The sequence below is a fragment of the Haliotis rubra genome, unplaced genomic scaffold, assembly GCF_003918875.1.
Source record: "Haliotis rubra isolate DU_JTF1 unplaced genomic scaffold, ASM391887v1 Scf8, whole genome shotgun sequence".
Classification (NCBI taxonomy): Eukaryota; Metazoa; Mollusca; class Gastropoda; order Lepetellida; family Haliotidae; genus Haliotis; species Haliotis rubra.
Genome location: NW_025767523.1, coordinates 4886696 through 4906474, shown reverse-complemented (window position 1 = coordinate 4906474; position 19779 = coordinate 4886696). Strand labels below are relative to the sequence as shown.

General features: G+C 38.1%; 1 protein-coding gene across 1 annotated transcript in view; it reads right to left on the bottom strand.

Annotated features, from left to right (window-relative positions):
* LOC124261389 (zinc finger MIZ domain-containing protein 1-like) overlaps positions 1-19779 on the bottom strand; it is a 165949-nt gene that overhangs the window by 85974 nt on the left and 60196 nt on the right.

Genomic DNA, 19779 nt, shown 5'->3' with positions numbered 1-19779 from the left:
TGGGCCAATTGGGATTACTTGTTGATGCATTAACTCCTATAAACATGTTTACCATTGGTTTGTATTTACCTAATTCATAAATGAATACATATATTTATTTGTACTGTATAGAATATTGCCACTGTTCCTTCATGGAATATCTTATCTCTTTATTACCTCATAAAATATATTGATGCTTTAAATAGGAGGTTTAATACACTGACAACATTAAGACAATTTTAATGTTTCAACATTTTTCATTTATTTTTATAATTTTTAAACATTCTTTTACGAATAGAAATAAACAAATTATGCAATTCTTGTTATTAATGTTGTTTATTTTGTATTTCCTTTTTTTGCTCAAGAGAAATACAACCAACACAACTAAATATTTGCTTAAGACGACCTTAAAGTCTTCCAAAGACATTTTAAATATTTAAATTGATCTGACTCCACTGGTTTTGAATTCAAGACTTAAAACCCTAAGTAGCTACTAAAACCTTGAATAAAACCATCCTGTGTGTCTCTTGGAGAGTAATAAAAGACAGAAGCTAGAGTAATGTTTAAACTTTGATTACTTGGTAAAACATCATCCTATGAAATAGATTTCTTTGTGTGAGTTTCTCATTAGAAAGTGCAGCTAGTTCATAAACAGGCTACTTTACACTTCTAAGTGGCAATGATGGCCGACAGCGTTGACGAGATTTCACCTACACGGTGGCCAGTATTTTTTCTTCAGATTATTCCTTCCAAGGGAGACTTTATAAACCTCACAGGAGAGCTAGGAAAATTGCAAACTCGAGAGCTAAGCGGCAATATTCATTTGCTTCCTCTCCGCCAACAATGCTTCCTGGGACCCAAGATACAACAAATTACTGTGATGGCTCGAGTAGAATAAATCAATAGAACTTCCAATGAAAGAGAATGGATTCCATGTTGAGCCCGCGATTGGCAGTGTGCAGCGAGTTCACCATTTATTAGCTAATGATTTCGACATAGGGAGGTCCAAGTCTTTTAACACACCAGCCTCGGTTTGGGCTTTTCCTATCGGTCAATTAATGCAAGCAGAGTTAACACTGGTCTGTGTCAAAACTCGCCTGGTCAAATTATTCCGTTTCGCCTGGTGCTGACTCTGGCCATATTTCACATTTGATAGCTGGCTTTATCATTTCGGCTGAGTCAGAAGCCATGCTTACCGCTTGCCTGGGTGACTGGGATGCTAGTGTAGCAACAGTTACCTCCCCTGAGATGTGAACAGAACACTTGGGTTCACTTGCCAACTGATCAATATTCCGTGATTATGTTTATCTGTTAGCCGTTACTGACTTGCTGGTATCTAAATACATCAGGAAATAACGCCATAGTTGCTTGTCGAACAATACATGTTGGGCTGGCATGTTTTCCTCCAACATTGGCTCAATTATAGCTGAGTTAAGCAAATTTGATGCTAATTCCTTTGAAAATACCATGTAAGCCTTACCAAGTTGAACCAACATTTGTTTAGAAAATAGGATCCTGCTAATGTGTTTTTTGATAATATTTACTAATGGTTCCTTGGATCACCAACATATTTGAAAACAAGGATTTTAAATACAGCAACAGTAGATTTGAGTAAAAAGCATATTTAGATTCTATTAATTTTTTCAAAATGGGAATTTAAGGTTTGGTTTCCAGATAGCCTTTTAATGCATCATCATCATCTCATGAAATAACAGAAACAAATCATTCCTTGTCACATAGGAGATAATACTTTCGACTGGGCTAAATTACTGAAGAAAATAAGGTCATTTTATTGAGAGCCAGAGCAAAATCTAATATGAATTTTTTAACAGGCCAATGTGGCTGACATTCACATTTGTATAGAACCAAACCTCACTAATCTGGATTTATCAAGTTGAAAGCTTCAAGCTGGTGTGATCAAATCACTTTACCTATATTACATGTTTTGTCAATCACCACGTTGCAGATGTAGAGAAAGAAGGCCTGTACATTTCATTTTGAACAGTTGAAGAACTCACTTAATGAGTGAAGGGTGGGGCATGGTTAGGTGGGACAGGACAGATTACGGCGGGGGAGGTACGGTTGTATGGGTTGCAGTGGTCCACAACAGGGCAGGGAGAGGTGAAGAAGGGTGGGGCAGGGTTAGGTGGGACAGGGCAGATTACAGCTGGGGGAGGTAGGGTTGCAGTGGTTCACAACAGGGCAGGGAGAGGTGAAGAAGGGTGGGGCAGGGTTAGGTGGGACAGGGCAGATTACAGCTGGGAGGTAGGGAGGTATGGGTTGCAGTGGTTCACAACAGGGCAGGAGAGGGAGAAGGGTGGGGCAGGGTTAGGGGGCAGGGTTAGGTGGGACAGGGCAGATTCACAGCAGGGGGGCAGGAGAGGGTAGGGTTGCAGTGGTTCACAACAGGGCAGTAGGGAGAGGTGAGGGAGGGGGTGGGGCAGGGTTAGGTGGGACAGGGCAGATTACAGCTGGGGGAGGTAGGGTTGTATGGGTTGCAGTGGTTCACAACAGGGCAGGGAGAGGTAGGGAAGGGTGGGGCAGGGTTAGGTGGGACAGGGCAGTACAGCTGGGGGAGTAGGGTTGCAGTGGTTCACAACAGGGCAAGGAGAGGTAAAGAAGGGTGGGGCAGGGTTAGGTGGGACAGGGCAGATTATGGCTGGGGAGGTAGGGGTTGCAGTGGTTCACAACAGGGCAGGGAGAGGTGAAGAAGGGTGGGGCAGGGTTAGGTGGGACAGGGCAGCTTATGGCTGGGGGAGGTAGGGTTGGATGGGTAGCAGTGGTAGGATGCAATTGGGAGGAAAAAGGTAGAGCAAGGATGAGTGGTAAAGGATGGGGCTGGGGGTGTATAACAGGGCAGGGAGAGTTTGGGTTTGGGTGTGGTGGAGATGACTTGGGACACAGAGGCAGGATTACAGCTGTGGTCACCCCCAACCCCCAACTGAAGGCCCATAAGTCAGCATCCCATAACACAAACCTAACTTCCTCTATCTTTAAGTGCCACTGCCGTCCTATAAATGATGACACAGTCGACTTGTGGACTTCTACTTCATTATTTTTTCAGAGTGACATTTCAGTACAAGTGCTAACATCTTTTATCAAGGAACTAATAAGGCATGGCTCTTAATGCACCTTAACAGAACATAGAGTCATCCTGTGGATGATATCCTTACCTTGTCAGCCTGTGACAGGGTTAATCTGTTTGGTCATGTGGACAAGGTGTTCAACCACAAATCCCATATATCGAAGTTTTATGGATTCTACAGGTTTCTATGTTTCAGTACAGGTCCTGGGCCCCGTTCTTCCAAGCAATCGTAGCACTAAGATGATCGTAACTCCCATACTTTAACATAGACTTACGACAGTCATAACACTAAGATGATCGTAACTTCCATACTTTAACATAGACTTACGACTGTCATAACGCTACGATCGCTTTGAGGAACTGGGTCTAGTCGATTAATAACAACTAGTACATGGAAGCCAGCTTGTCTTAATCCAACTGCTCCCGTTTTGTTACGCCTCTGGTCAAGCAAACAAAGCCCTGATTTGGTTATTAGGCTTGTTTCATGACAAGAAAATGACTATAGAACCACAGAGATTGTTTGTTTACAACTAACCCGCCCATTATGATGTTTTATGCATGAACAGCACTGACCTCTCGATTGACAGACCAGCGGCCACTCCATTGCTGACAAACTGATTATGCATGAATAATTAATCAAGGATAATCTCCGAGAAACACAATATGGAAATAAAGGCCATTTAATTAGGGCTCTGACAATTCGCTTAGTATGATCTGTGGCCAATCAATAATACCATAAAACATATTCATAAAAGTCCAGAAACTGAATACAGAATATGTATTCATAGCAAGAAAATGTTCTTGTTGAACAAGTAACAGCCAGAAGGCCATAACCCGAACCTGATTCTGTTATATATTAATGTTATATATATTCATGTTTTATGTATCAAGATATGTTTCATGTATTCAAGCCTAGGAAATTTCCACAGTGTATTAAATAGAGTCTTCACGCTATGAAGCTATCGCAAAGTCCTTGGGCTGTTGTTGACTTCAAATCGGCCAGCAATATGATCACACAATTAAACCCTAGCCACTCGTTCACATCCCACATTGACAAAAGGGTCGCCTACTAGCTTTTTCACGACCCGCATTCTACTTTTGAATCTATCTGTCAATCACAACCAATATCACAGATAATCAGCGTTACATGGGAAATACGACACCTATCTGGCTCTTATTCATATTAAAGAACAAAGGTTCATCCTCTTTGCCTTAAACACACTTTGTGACTCAAATAAAAAGCTTCCTGAATCTTCTTGATATATTTAAAAAATAAATAGGTCACATTCTTTAATTTTTACTTGCATAATCACCTTTAAGTAATATTATTTGTTTAATGAAAATCATTAAACTGTTTCAAATAAATGTCTGGAAAGACCATTACACTGTTATTCTATAAATTGTTAATCATATGCACATACTTCTTAGGTAGTATGTTTACTGGAAAAATTTCCACTTTCTATATTGGTAGCTGTTTTCACATAACCTGTTGTAAATTCATTGGAAATGACCTAAATTTCGATTACATTTTTTGACATGTTAACTTGTGTTCATTTTCCATTTTCTGACATATAAAATTCGGAACTAACTGACTATACCGTAACATTGACTAAACAAACATTTTTTCGCTTTCCACTTTCACAAGTACCAAATCCATCTTTTGGAATCCACATCTAGGGGATTACCCTCTATCAGATTTGCCAGCCATGCATCAAATGTACTCATCAGATTATTGAACTTTCACACTTGCTTCTGGGATCATTTCTCCAGAAGGGATATAGCTGTTTCAAAACGGAAATTACAAGTTCCGAATAGCATTTCTGCTTTTAGAGTATTCACCAACTTAACATTTAAAGGTTGAATGTTCCATTACATATCACAGAGATTCGGAGGTAGCATTGTGTACCATGGTGTCTAAACAGTTTCCTAACCATCTATTGTATTACCAGTACTGATATCATTCTGTTACCTCCAAATTTGGAAATTAAATGCCCAATACTGACGTAAAGCTGGCAGTAAGGCTAATGGTTTAACTTTGTGTCTGATATTTCATGGAGCAATATTTTGTTTATTAAACCATTATGATGATGTTACACTGTTTTTGGTGCAGTTCATCTGGATTTGTGAATAAACTCACCATCTGAGCTCCAGATAAGATTTAGCTCACGTGGATACTGTACCCACTGTATTTTTTTAGAGTGGGTATTATGAGGGTATTTCATTTTCCGTTACCCACTGCTTTCAAATATGTGCGTATTTCAGTCATTTTACTCACCTAAGTATTATGTCATTGAGTAAGTTTACTAAGCAGGTATGTTCTGCCTTATCTAATCAAAACCAATTTAAATATAATGGAAATGATTTCATAAAAAGTCACTCATCCTATACTGACAGTACAACACTTGTCCTATACTAACAATACAACTTGATAGCAATCGTCGTCTTTTTCATAATGCAAGCGTTTTTATAAATATATTCCGTACGCACTTGTTTTAAACTTTTTGCATATCTAACATTTTAATTGCGTAATTGGTACACAACAATTATTTTTCAATACGTAACTGAAATTTTCTATGCGTATTTTACGCAAGCCTGGCCAAAGTTGTAGCGAAATCTTAACACAGTCTTGTTCCATGGGGCTGATAATGTATTCCTACACTTGTGACACATTTTGAAACATCCTCGGAACCAAAACTTGAACTTCCCACCTTCTAAAATGTCATGCAAAGAAGTGAGTGAGTGGGTGTGTTTTACGCCGCTTTTAGCAACATTCCAGCAATATCACCAGAAATGGGCTTCACACATTGTACCCATGTGGGGATTCGAACCTGGGTCTTCGGCGTGACGAGTGAACACCTTCATTACTAGGCTACCCCTCACAAAGAAGACATCCTCTGAATGTGTAACACTTGAAACAAGTTTCATTTAAGAAGTACCATCCTCTAGAGACTAGAGCTAATTTCCAACTTTGATGTAAATGTTGTAATTAAAGACACACATTACACAGAAACTGCAGTAAGCCCACACATGTCCAAACAATTTGGCCATAGGGTAACCCCTCTTCAATATCCAAAGTTTGGGTTCAATGTATTTATGCAATATGGTGTTTACCATTCTCATACAATCGGAAACTGATACAAGTTCCTCACAAAAGAATCAAGGTGGGCCTCTCTTCAGAGGGTGGAAACATGTTAACAAGTTGTTGGGCACTCAGAAAACCTTGTAAATGGAGAACACACCCATTTTATGTAAAGAAATAGGACAGTGTGAGGGAAAGCTAGCCCCTCACACAAAGCTGTTTCTCCCTGATCTCAGACGAAGACTGCTATCAACTAATGACATCTCAACACTATTCAATATTTTGTCGGTCACGGCAAAGTCCGAATGGTCACACGGTTGTGGTCGTTCAGATATTCTTTTCATATATTTGTATGACATGCTACATCACTAATAAAGATACTAAAATCGAACCTTGCTGTGTCAAACGCATTGGGAAAAGTTCAAGTTTTCCAAGCATTGCTTGGTTTTTGTTTACTTCAGGAGCAATATTCCAGCTATATGCGTCAGTTTGTAAATAATCGAGTCTGGACCAGTCAAGCCAGTGAATGCAAGTTTGAGACAAACAAGAAAGCAAATATTTCTGTTTGTTCAGTTATTAAGAAAGGATTCTTGTCATTTGTTTGTGAAGTAAGTTGGAAGTGTCTGGTTGAGTGGATGTCATATAGTATCTTGAACTGCATGAATCTTGACAGGGATCTTTAGACTGAGTCAGTTTCAGGTAACCAAGAATACAAGAGTGAGTGAGTGAGTGAGTGAGTGAGTGAGTGAGTGAGTGAGTGAGTGAGTGAGTGAGTGAGTGAGTGAGTGAGTGAGTGAGTGAGTGAGTGAGTGAGTGAGTGAGTGAGTGAGTGAGTGAGTGAGTGAGCGAGCGAGTATTGCTTTACACTGCATCAGCAATTTTACAGCTATTCTCGGCGAAGGAATACAAGACATTCAGTTTAACAGACCTGAACATAACTGATGACGAGATTCTCATTTACTGGAAGGTGCATTTGAGACAACTGGGAAATCGACACAACCCAGCTTGACACAATGAAGTCTGTCTGTACCACTATATCTGACTCCAATTGAAAATAATTACACTAAACTCTCATCAAAGGCAATAAAACTGAAAGTAAAAAGGTGATACTGTTGTCCTCTACAGACTGCAGAGTGAGTGAGTGAGTGAGTGAGTGAGTGAGTTTAACATGCGTCAGCAATATTACAGCAATGTAAACGAAGCAAACAAAATAAGCAACAAGCATTGTCACTAAGGTGACATAATCCCGCGCCGCAAATTGAGGTAAAACGTTAAAGTCCCCTTGTGACCTTGAAATGAAGTTCAAAGTTACCAAACCTGACTTGGACCTTTCTTATACTGTGATGAACCTAGGTATCAAATATGAAAAGAATCTAGTGAATGGTTCTTACGATATTCCAATTCGAACGGACGGAGCCTTATACTATATCCCCTGCTTCGCGCTAAACGTGCGGCTGGGAATAATAAATGGTTGACAACACGGGCAAATCAGTGTTTGGCAAACAAAAACAAATCTGTGGTTGAACAAATACCACACAAAAAAATAAACACATTGGTTATTCAGACTTGCATGATTCAAACCATTTGATCAATTGTTGAAAAAAAACCACCTAAAACTATTTTGAAAAAAATAATCAAGCCAACATTGGACAGTGGGTAAGGTCGCAATATTTTTGTGAACGAGACAACCATAACCATTACCATTCTGTTGACAACAATTATTCCAGTTAGTTTTATCACTATTGTTATACAGGAGTGTGTTGAGTCCTGGTAAAAACCGACAAAAACCACTAAATTCATTCATCAGAACTACACTACGCAAACATTTAACCTTAAAACCTGTGTACTAACTCTATCCCTTATAAAACATTGTATTAACAACTACAAGATAATAATTTACACAGTACAGTCGTGCCTCGGATCAGAATCTATTCTCCTGTGTAGGAGTCGTAAACCCCTAGCAATACAGATATCAATTCTTGATTCACGGCAAAATATGAGCTACCATGAACCCCAACATATCTCGGCCATTCATCGCTGGTGTACGACATACTTCTCTCCTTTATTCTTGTACAGTGTGAAAATTGGGCGTTTACAAATGCGTCTTTCATACCTGAATGCCCTGGAAAGCGTACGAAGCTAAGTTTCTTAATCCTATTGAAACTGCCCTATTTTCCGTCCCATAGTGAGTGTATATTTTTGATCTTTGCATATTTGTGTATATAACAGCTAACGTCAAGGCGCCACCTCCTGTGCTCTGTCACTCAGAACGAAAGCACTGGGTGAATGAGGTGCTGGCATAGAACCCTATACATTTCAGTTTCTTATCTTTGATAATATGTCATTTTTGTGGGACAAATATTGCTATTCAGGTGTCACAAAAGGAACTCATGACATCAGAAATGCGAAGGGGACACGATTCCTTTGACATACAAACAAGCCCATTGCCCTTGATAGACTTACTGAAATGAGAGCGACATCTAGTAGGTGTGTCAACGTTAATAGTTATCTAAAATAAAAATATTGTATTCATGACAAGTAAATGTTGAAAGTAAACCCCAGGTCACAAAGGATAAACCACTTGACTTCTTCAAGATTTTTATATGCAGTGAGTGAGTGAGTATGGTTTTACGCCACTTTTAGCAATATTCCAGCAATATCATGGTGGGGGACACCAGAAACGGGCTTAATACATTGTAGCCATGTAGGGAATCAAACCAGGTTTTCAACATGACATGATCTGGCTACTCCCCCTCTGTCAAAATCTACTTAGTCTATGCACTACCCATAAAACATTAAAAAACAGAATTACTTGACAGGACAGATATAAAAATTCTTTCTGTATCAGCTTGATGTAGAAATACTGAAATACAGACTAAACTCCTGTTTTAGAAAATAATTTCAAACTTACCTCAAAAACTCTTACTACCAGCAATTCTTTGTGCATCACAAATTATAAAAATCAATTCATGTCTGTTTCCTTCAAAGATTTAAGAATCTATCTTTTTATCTTTTCTAAAAAATATCTGTAATATACCACTTAAATGATGCCGGTTCCCATCTTTTTGTCGTATATCCCGGCCAGAAAATACAACCAAAAGTTTCAAATCAATACCACCAGTTTGAGCAGGTTTACTGCATTACAAACACTATTGAAACCATGGGCCAAGCACCTCATATAATCAAGCGTCCATTGTCAATGTTATTAAAATCAATTTAATGTAGCACACGGCTGGTGATTATCATGTGAGCAATTGTCATTAATGTTGACCGTTCTGCAAGGACGTTTTACAGCCAGCCAACCCACAGGTCACTGCACGATATATACCTATGCCATCTATCAATACGCTGTCATTAAGTTAATCTCCATCCTAAGAGCTAAGGAGACCGGATTCTCGAAATTACACAGCAAAATAACTCTTTGTTGCTTCTGAAGTAATCGTAAAGGTACAACCAATGAGCATGCCTCGCTCGTTATAACGCCTGATCAGATCGGCAAGGTCTAACAGATAACGACACGCTGACGTAATTACGCTAGGTAATTATCTGCAAAAGCTTGTTTTTTAATTTGACAGTGTTGAAAAAGATTCCTAGAATCATGACAAGCTTGCATGCTATAGTGGCGTATGATAGAATTCCTGGTCCCTTTGTTATCGTTTGTGTAGGTGTTGGATCGGAGACTGTACCGAGAACATATCAATATTGTTGACAAGGAGTAAGGGTCATCGTATCCAGGCACAAATGAGTGAGATCGTCAATGAAATTAACACAAGCAGACGGCAGGTTGCGCTTGGCGATCGGCTGATGCCAACTAATTATATAGCAGCAACTCTGGGTCGATGTCAACCATTATACATCCGACTATGCAAATGGCCTCTTCTAATCAGATCAATGTTTGGTAGAGCATATTGCCATTTTCCGCGAGCTTTGGCCAGCATAGTGCTTACCGCACTTATTTCTTCTGCAAATGTGCCAACACTTTAATGCTGGTTTACAAATACGCATATAAATCACTGTCGGTCCCTCAGCAGCTAAATCAACCAGAGACAGACATGAAATCAATGATGCTCATCTTTTCCCTCATGCAATGTACATCTCTTTGATGTAGCTATGGATGTATTTTCTGTATGATCCCTGTCACTCCAACACTGATGGAGATCACCGGCCAGGCTGTGTCAGTGAACCTGGAGTGATTGGCAGTCGTAAATAACTAAACCCACGTTATTAATCAGTCAGGCTTGGAAGATACAGCAAAGATGTACACAGTGGACTGGAGTACAAACCTGGCTCTCCTTACATATACACTGTCAGCTGTCAATCACATAGATAATTGACAGGTCATTAATTAGTTAGGTTGTATACTGAGTTATTTACATTGAGTCTTTGTTCTGAGGCAAAGATCACATTGTTATTGAGTGAATACAGATGGTTTCGGAAAGGAAAATTTTCATTAGGATATAATAAAAGACATATTTCTCAACATCTGAGAGACAACATTAAGTTCTTTTGTACCATTGAAAATGTGGGGTTTTAAAAAAAATTTTTTGTTAAATTATATTATTCTGTATCTTTGATTTGATTGGTGAAAGAACAGTCCAAAGAGAAGACATTAATTTCAACTCATCTCTGAATTCAAACTACTGTATTTGATGTATAAGAGTCAAGCTCCTGTAAGCATCCCTTGAAAAGTTCTCTACCAATTTGTAAGTAATCTTTACAAGCTCTCCCATATAAGACATTTTGTTATTTTGTTTATACAAATTCTTCATATTTTCTTACAGAAAACAGCAGCAAAGAAAGGGTATATAACTAATTTTCTGTAGACATATCACTTTGATCAACATTTGAACAATGTTTGTTCTGTGCCAGAAAAAAGTCTGACTTGTTTGTTGCCTTTGCAAGGTTGTAAATGCCATCCTTGGTCAATTTATCTGAATGTCTTGTGCCCTTATTACCACAAATATGGTACAAAACGTTTTTAAATGAACTTTGTGAACAAAGTTTCTTTGACTCTGACAATCCAGCCACCTTTCTCAATATCAGACAAATTACCCTGTCTCTGTGAGTGCAATTACCTAAATAATCTAATACACCTGCAACCTAAGTAAATATTGTATCCTATTTTATAATAATAATTCAATCCATGAAGACATAAGACTTCAAATTTCATTTTCAATCTCTAAGTATTCTAAATACAACAGATCACATCAAAGTGAATAGGAATCATACAATTCTACTTAGGGAAAACAACCAGCATGTTTTCAGTATATCCACTTATGTTTAAAAGTTGCTTGTCTTAGCTATGGATATAACCCGCTCACATTAAACCAATCAGAACACTTGCTCTCTTGGAAAGGATTGAATTAATAGTTCATGTTTATCTTAAGACATTCTAGATAAAGATTTGTCTCATATTGTCAATTTCAAATGAAATGACTAAATGCCCTTAAGAGTAAACATGATAAATATCTGGTGTTATTGTTTTGTTGAATATAATTTGTAATGGACATATATATGAACTTCAATGAATATGAAATATTTGATTTCTTAGCGAGTACTTGTTTTCTAATTGAACAGAAACTGCATATATGTTTCAATGGCTGTAGGGGCGGGTGGGTAGCCTAGTGATTAAAGCGTTGGCTCGTCATGCCGAAGACCCGGGTTCGAATCCCCACATGGGTACAACGTGTTAAGCCCATTTCTGGTGTCCCCCGTCGTGATGTTGCTGGAATATTGCTAAAAGCGGCGTAAAGCCAAACTCAGTCAGTCAGTCAATGGCTGTATGGTAAAATTAAAATTATACTTTGTCCTGAAATCACATAGTTAAACAATTCTTTTCTAAGTTTCAAATCTAAATTTACAAACTTCAAATGAAACATTGAAATAAGCAGATGAAACATTCCAGTGTACAATTTTGATATTATCCATTTTCCAAGAATGTTTATGTTTGGTTTTCACACAAATTAAAAGCAAGTTCCAAAGCCATTGAAATGAACAAGAAAAGGACTAATGAAGTAATGTACAAGCAGCTAGCAATCATGAAATTGACATTGTCATAGACTGAAATCACATCCCTGTGTTGTAAAGAAACAGACAATGGAAGCCTAAATATTACAATTTCTGATGTCCTTCAGTTTCCCTTCATTCATCACAACTCGTGGTACGTAATTTTTTTCACAAATAATGACTGTTTATTAGTGACTGGCTGACCAGACACTCAAGTGTTGTATGAGGATTATCAATTTGAACATAAGGTGATAGAATCAAATGTTGTATGAGGATTATCAATTTGAACATAAGGTGATAGAATCAAATGTTGTATGAGGATTATCAATTTGAACATAAGGTGATAGAATCAAATGTTGTATGAGGATTATCAATTTGAACATAAGGTGCTAGAATCAAATGGTTACATTTTCAGCAAAACATATCTAAAATTGTACAATTTTAGTAGAACTATCATTTTTCAAAAATTTAATTTCAATTTGAAGTGGCCAGACATACTACAGACAGTACATCTTGTGTAGCTAATGGACGAAATTGGTTAACCAACTGCTGTTAGTTTGCTGGAGAATACTTTTTTAACTTAAAGCTATGCTAACCATAGATTTCAAAGTGTTTATTGTTAGATGTGTTCAGTTTGTTTGTTGTTTAATGCCACACTCAGCAATATTCCAGCTATATGGCAACAGTCTGTAAATAATCGAGTCTGGACCAGACAATCCAGTGATCAACAGCATGAGCATCGATCTACACAACTGAGATATGATGATGTGTACCAACCAAGTCCCCCTTTCATAAAGCTCTCGTAAGCCTAAGATCTTGTAACTTTCCTGGTAGCATTCCTACCTCCTATACTGTAACATTGACTTACAATAGTAGTAGTAGTGCTACGGGCGCTTTGTGAAACGGGGCCCAAGTCAGCGAGCCTGACCACCTGATCCTGTTAGTCGCTTCATAGTTGTTGAAGATCAATTCTAACCCAGATCTTCATGGGTAGTTTAGTGTAAGAAGCTGATTCAACTAATATGAGGTTTCCAATGATGAAGGTTGTGTTCCGTACTGCAGTGTCACTTATCTGAGATCAACAATTATGTGCATTTGTTTCTGCCGTTCAATGAAATGTAGGAAAGTCAATGCTGGCTGTTCCAGGTACATCAAATATGTTTCCATTCAGATAGAAACATGACAGGATTGGGATCATATAATCTATATTAAATACATTAATAAGTTGTGAGGAGAATACAATTTTGAATATATGAAAAAAGTCAAAGCTGAGTCTTATATCGCAGCATCAAGTAAATGAGTGTTTTTGCTTAAAGAAATGTCCAGGTGCAAAACGGTGACCTGTTGAAAATGTACAGTGGCTCCCAATCAACAAAAGAATTGAGCCTGTCCATCCAATACACTCAGGCAGCTCTTCTGACAAACAAATGTTAGTTACTGAGGACCTAAGAGTAAGTAGGGTTTTTACTTTGCCTCTAGCAATGTACCATCAAATTTATGGCACCACTTTGTACTATGGCTTCACACTTTGTATCAATTTGGGAATTGGATCCTTACTATTATGTTTTTCAAGTCTTGGCGCTCACATATTTTTTTAAGACATGTCTGAAATCACAAGAGGTATTTGTTTCTTTAAAATAGTAATGACATCTTTCTTAACTTAGTAACCTTTGATTGTCAAACTAAAGGAGTGCAAAATGTAAGTTTTTGTTATATAATCATGTAAGATATTTTGGACCAAATCTGTACATCAATGAGATACAGAATTGTGTATTTATTGGGCTTCAAATCACCTACAACTGGCTGAAAAGTGAGTGAGTGAGTTTTATGTCACTTTTAGCAATATTACAGCAATATTAGGGAGCAGACACCAACATGGGATGCACACATTGTAGTCATAATAATAATAATAATAATATGGATTCTTATATTGCACTAAACTCCACACCAAAGTGTGCTCAAAGCGCTAACAATCTGATCCTTGTTACCCTGGATACCCCCAGCAGCCTGTGAGGCACTAGAGGGTTATAGTCATATGACTTTTCTCACTGGGTACCCATTTTCTGCTGGGCGAACAGAGGCAATGTTGAACAAACTCACTTGTCTAAGGTGAGACCACATGTATCACGTGCTTCGTTGTGGGGCAGGACTGAAGTCTTAGAGACTCTCAGGAGTCAAGCTGCCACACAGTCACCCATCCAAGGACTCTCCGAGCTCGACGCTGCTTAACTATTTTGTGACCTGAGCTCTATGCACAAGACAACAAGCCACCACAGTGGCAATTCATGTAGAGAATCAAACTCAGGCCTTAGGTGTGATGTGTGAATGCTTTAACCACTAGGCTACCCCACCACCCTTTGCTGAGAACTATGTATTAGTATTGGATTAATTTTTGTTAAACCCTGAGATATAACAAAAAATATGTATTGTGATAAGTTGCTGGGAAAATAAAGGCTTCTCAGTTTATAACACAAATATGGTTGATAAATCCCTCATCCAACAATTAAAAAATGAATTTTCCATACATCTGACTGACTGAGTTTGGTTTTACGCCGCTTTTAGCAATATTCCAGCAACATCACGACGGGGGACACCAGAAATGGGCTTCACACAATGTACCCATGTGGGGATTCGAACCAACGAGCGAACCCGGGTCTTGTGACGAGCCAACGCTCTAACCACTAGGCTACCCCACCAACCCCCTTTTTTTTTCTATAAGGTGTCCTACTGACCACATATGAAGAAAGAAATGACACATGTGTGATATCGTTAATACTCACTTAAAGCAATAACATAGTAATTGCACTAATTTTGACATTTAACGCAAAACATTTTCTCTTAAGTTACATACATAAATATGAGTGACAGAGAAACTGCCACTTTGTATAATCATAAACATGAAATTGCAGACAAATTTGCAGATAACATGAGGTAAATGAGTGCCAGCTAGATGTAAGTACCACGTTCAAACAACACAGATTTCATTCCCAAGGCGTCAAAACAGAGCAATAAAGTCAGCTCATTTAACTCATAAATGAATATCTTTTGCAATGATTATCATATTAATTACAAATTCATGTACACTACATAATCAGCTAATGTACATTTAGGCAAGATTGATATATGATGTTGCAAAAAATCAGGTGAAAAAAAGAATGAATTGCTTTTCACACATTTACATTTCATTTTACACACATCTGTCAATCATTCGACCACATTTGTACCAGGACACCCTTCATCATACAACATGAAACCTACATAAGACTAATCTCAGGGGTGCATGTATGTACATATATTCAAATTTAGTTGACATGATAACCAATCATGATGTTTTTTTGCGTGTTGCACCAACTGTACATGATGATGATGATGATGATGATGATGATGATGACAACTGACGTACAGGCAGTGCATTAGGTTCCGTACTGAATTCCCCACCTTTGCTGCACACACACATTTGAGAAGATTTAAATGGTTAAAATTTGCTTCCATAAATACTAGGGATGTCACGATACATGAAGTTTCATGAATCAATACGTATCACGATACCCATGTCACGATTCGATACGTATCACGATACCTATGTTGGCGGCATTATTGCGTAAATTTAGTTACATTTTAAACATGTATATTTTGTATTTATAATTGTCCATGAAAAGATCAACATTTTTATTCTAGGAGATTAAACAGTTCTAATTTCCCATCTTTGTGCATGAAAATATAACTCTCAAAACATCAAAAAACATGATACAATTGCAAAATGTAAACAATATATAAACATATTTAAACCGATACTTTCAAAACTAAATATCGATACAGTTTTGAATGTATCGATAATTGTATCGTCTTAGAAAAAGAATCGATGTATCGTGGCATCCCTAATAAACACATCTCACCATTTCAACTTTATTGCCTGATTACTTTCATTCTTATATCAAGTAATCTAAACAATTTCACTTAAATAGTATTTGTTTATCTTGCACTTCTCATAACATTCAAAAGACAATATTTAATTTTAATGTTTTAAATCATGCATAAAAATGTTTGTCTGAGCTGCAAACAATGGACGACAAACTAGGCCATTGAACACACTTCAGAACAATGTCAGTAAATCATCTGATAAATAGTACAGTGAAATTGACAAGCCTATCTGAAACCATTCTGGATATGATTATCTGCAACTCTCTAATTGAGAAAATCATAGAGGATATTTCATGTGTCCGTTGATATATGATGGATCTGCCATCGAGTGATGTTCTTAACGTCTCGAGAAGAGAGATACATCATATTTCACAAGATATATATGAAATATTCTACTTATCACATGCTTCCAATTTTGTTTCATTAAATTCAAATATTATTAATATGAGGAAAATTGATTAATGTAATCCAAACAGTAAACTAAAGACTGTTCACTTCTATATTAAGACATAGTTCCGTATTTGAAAACAAAATAACTAATGGGACAACAGGTATCAGTTACTAATGAGATAACAGGTATCAGGTATCTTTCAATTAATTGTCATTTTTTTAAATAAGATTAGTACTATATCCATCAATTGTTCGTTTTGGTTTCAGCAGAAACGTCCAAACTTGGTGCAGGCGTACAAATACATAAGTACCACAAACAAACATGGTGCACCAAGAAAAAGGGAAAAGCATGATTAAGAAAACATTAAACTATTTACAGTGTCAAGGAGCGTAAATACAGGCAATGGCCGCTGCCCATTGAGGGATATAAAGTCACTGTACATAAATTGTCAGTTTTGAATGCTGCCAGCACATAATACAAGTGTTTTGAACAGAGGTAAACTTACACGAACCATGGAATGAACTTCATGCAACACAGTGCAATATTCCAGCTTTATGGCAGCGGTCTGTAAATAATCCAGTCTGGACCAGACAATCCAGTGATCAACAGCATGAGCATCGATCTGTGCAATTGGGAACCGATGACATGTGTCAACCAAGCCAGCAAGTCTGACCACCCGATGCCGTTAGTCACCTCTTACGACACGCATGGGTTACTGAAGGTTCAATATAACCCGGATCTTCAAGGGTCTGCAACACTGCAAAGGACAGTCACTCACAATCGCTCTCACTAAGTTCAGGTGAGCTTAATGATTTGGCGATCACCTGATTGGTGGAGGTTCGTCATCTGATGCCCAAGCTTGTTAACCAAATGTATTTGGTGACATGTATATGTTTACATTGCCATTTAATGTGTTGTGTAACAAGCTACTGGACAGAAACCTTTGTTGAGCCAGGGCGTAGTTCTGTTAAAGTGATATTTTTACTGCAGTGAACATATCAAACTATGTCACTGCCGTGAAAATATCACTTTTCTCAAACTCAGAAATCTCCGTCTTTTTATATGATAAATTTTGTTATCATGAACCCCACAATTGACATGACTTCCAGAGCTTGTCATAACCCCAAGCCAGGCCAATCACACAGATCTGATCAATCTCAAATTGATACGGATGCTGATGAATAAATTTATCCTCGTCCAAGGTCATGCACTGCAACATCAAACACAGTCCAGCAAGTTGTACTCATTTTATAATGATGAAAAACATTTGGCCAGCATTTTTGTTTTAAGAGATTTGTCCGATATGATCTAAAGGATCTAAAATATTCATGAATCGAGCTGGTGTATCTGCAGAAAAGTTGCCTTGTTTCTCAAACATGTTAGGGCTAATACACTTATTCCATCTTCTTTTTTCGCATTCCAAATGCATCTCATTGACGTAAGGCGTAATGCTCCGCTGTAAATTGTCTCTGTACTTCCGAGAAATCAATGATAATGTAATATCGTCACAAGTTTCTAACAAGTCTACAATCTGGGGGGATCCTGACCATGCTAGCACGATTTTTTAATTCTCTGCGAGATATTCCGGAGAAAATTAGGCCGAGTAAAGGACCTATCTAGACCTTGCTCTTCCAGCTTACAATGTCATTCTGGAGTGAGTCTGGCATCTTTCAGTATGACTGACAAGAAGTCCGATTTCAAACCAAAACCAACAGTGCGCATAAAAACCGATCACTCTATTACATTTACTTCACAAAATTAGACTGAGGTTGATATTTATTTACTGCGGAGCTATCCCGAATTGACCACAAATTCCACCTGATCCCAAACCTTGTCAACTTATTCACTTCATTTGTAAGCGTCTTGTTGCTACTGAAGTATACATAAGACAGAGACATGTGCTTGAACTGAATACAGGCAAGATGCCAGAACAGTGACGCAGTAAATATATCATACTTATATGAATATTCATACTTGTCATGATGTTAACAGTGGCAACACCTCACAGAACATTGCCATGAAATTTCCACTGCTGCACGACATAAGTTGAAGAAGAATATTGAATATTTGAGGATGACATATTCTGGAGTAATGTCTTTAAGGCAAAGTGAGTCAGTGTGTGATAATCAGGTGAGTGAGGCAGGAGAATGTCAAGTCTGGATTGTACAAACCAGCGGCTGGAACCATGAACCATAATCTAATCATTATAACGCTAATTCACAGAGCCTGGCCACACAATAATCATTAGTGGTTTCCGAGGAAGTGTTCTTTCCTGAAATCCCCATAGAGAAGGGATACTTGTGACATATTCGTGCTCTGAATCCCCATAAGAAGACAAGCATTGGACTGACTGACTGACTGAGTTTGGTTTTACGCGCTTTTAGCAATATTCCAGCAATATCACGGCAGGGGACACCAGAAATGGGCTTCACTCATTGTACCCATGTGGGGATTCGAACCCGGGTCTTCGGCATGACGAGACAACGCTTTAACCACTAGACTACCCCACCGCCCTGGACAAGCATTGGAGACTTAGGAGTAGCCTTGCTCCAAGGCTGAACTGAATGCTAAGCCCATTGGTGTACAGTAGAACGCTAAGCCCATTGGTGTATAGTCATTCTATCATCTAAAGAAGGAAAGTGGACAGTACATCTGACACAAGTCCGTTAGAGGAATATTTATATATTATAGAAATTATCATTTAAACTATTTATTATTACCTTAGAGACTTGTGCAAGTCTAACTGGGGAGCTATTCCTCCCAGGAATTCCCCTAGGAGACAAGCATTAATAGTTGGGATCTATTCTCCCTCAGCATGACGATAGGGAGACAAGAATTGGATACAGGGGAACCGTTTTTCCCTGAAATCCCCATCAAAAGACAAGCATGTGATACTGGGAGCCTATTCTTCCATGGAATCCCTCTAGGAGACAAGCATAGAATAGTTGGGACCTGTCTTGTCTGAAATCCCCACAGGGAGACAAGCATGTGATACTGGGAACCTTGCCTTACAGGGAACCACACACAATGACAAACATGTGATAGCAGGGACCTGTTCAAGCCGGAGAAACTATAAGAAATGGTATACGAGGTTCAGTTCGTGATGATCTGTGATGGACTGCAACATTTGGCAACATGCACGGATATAGATCATGAAGTGTATGACATCTACCATGGACACTTAATATCACATTAAGTGCCCATTTAACCATTGATGCGTATACTGAACAAATTATATTCTGCAACATACCCAAACTCAACAACAGAAGAGAATGAAATGAAATGAAATATTTTTGTAACCATTGTCACAATTAAGAG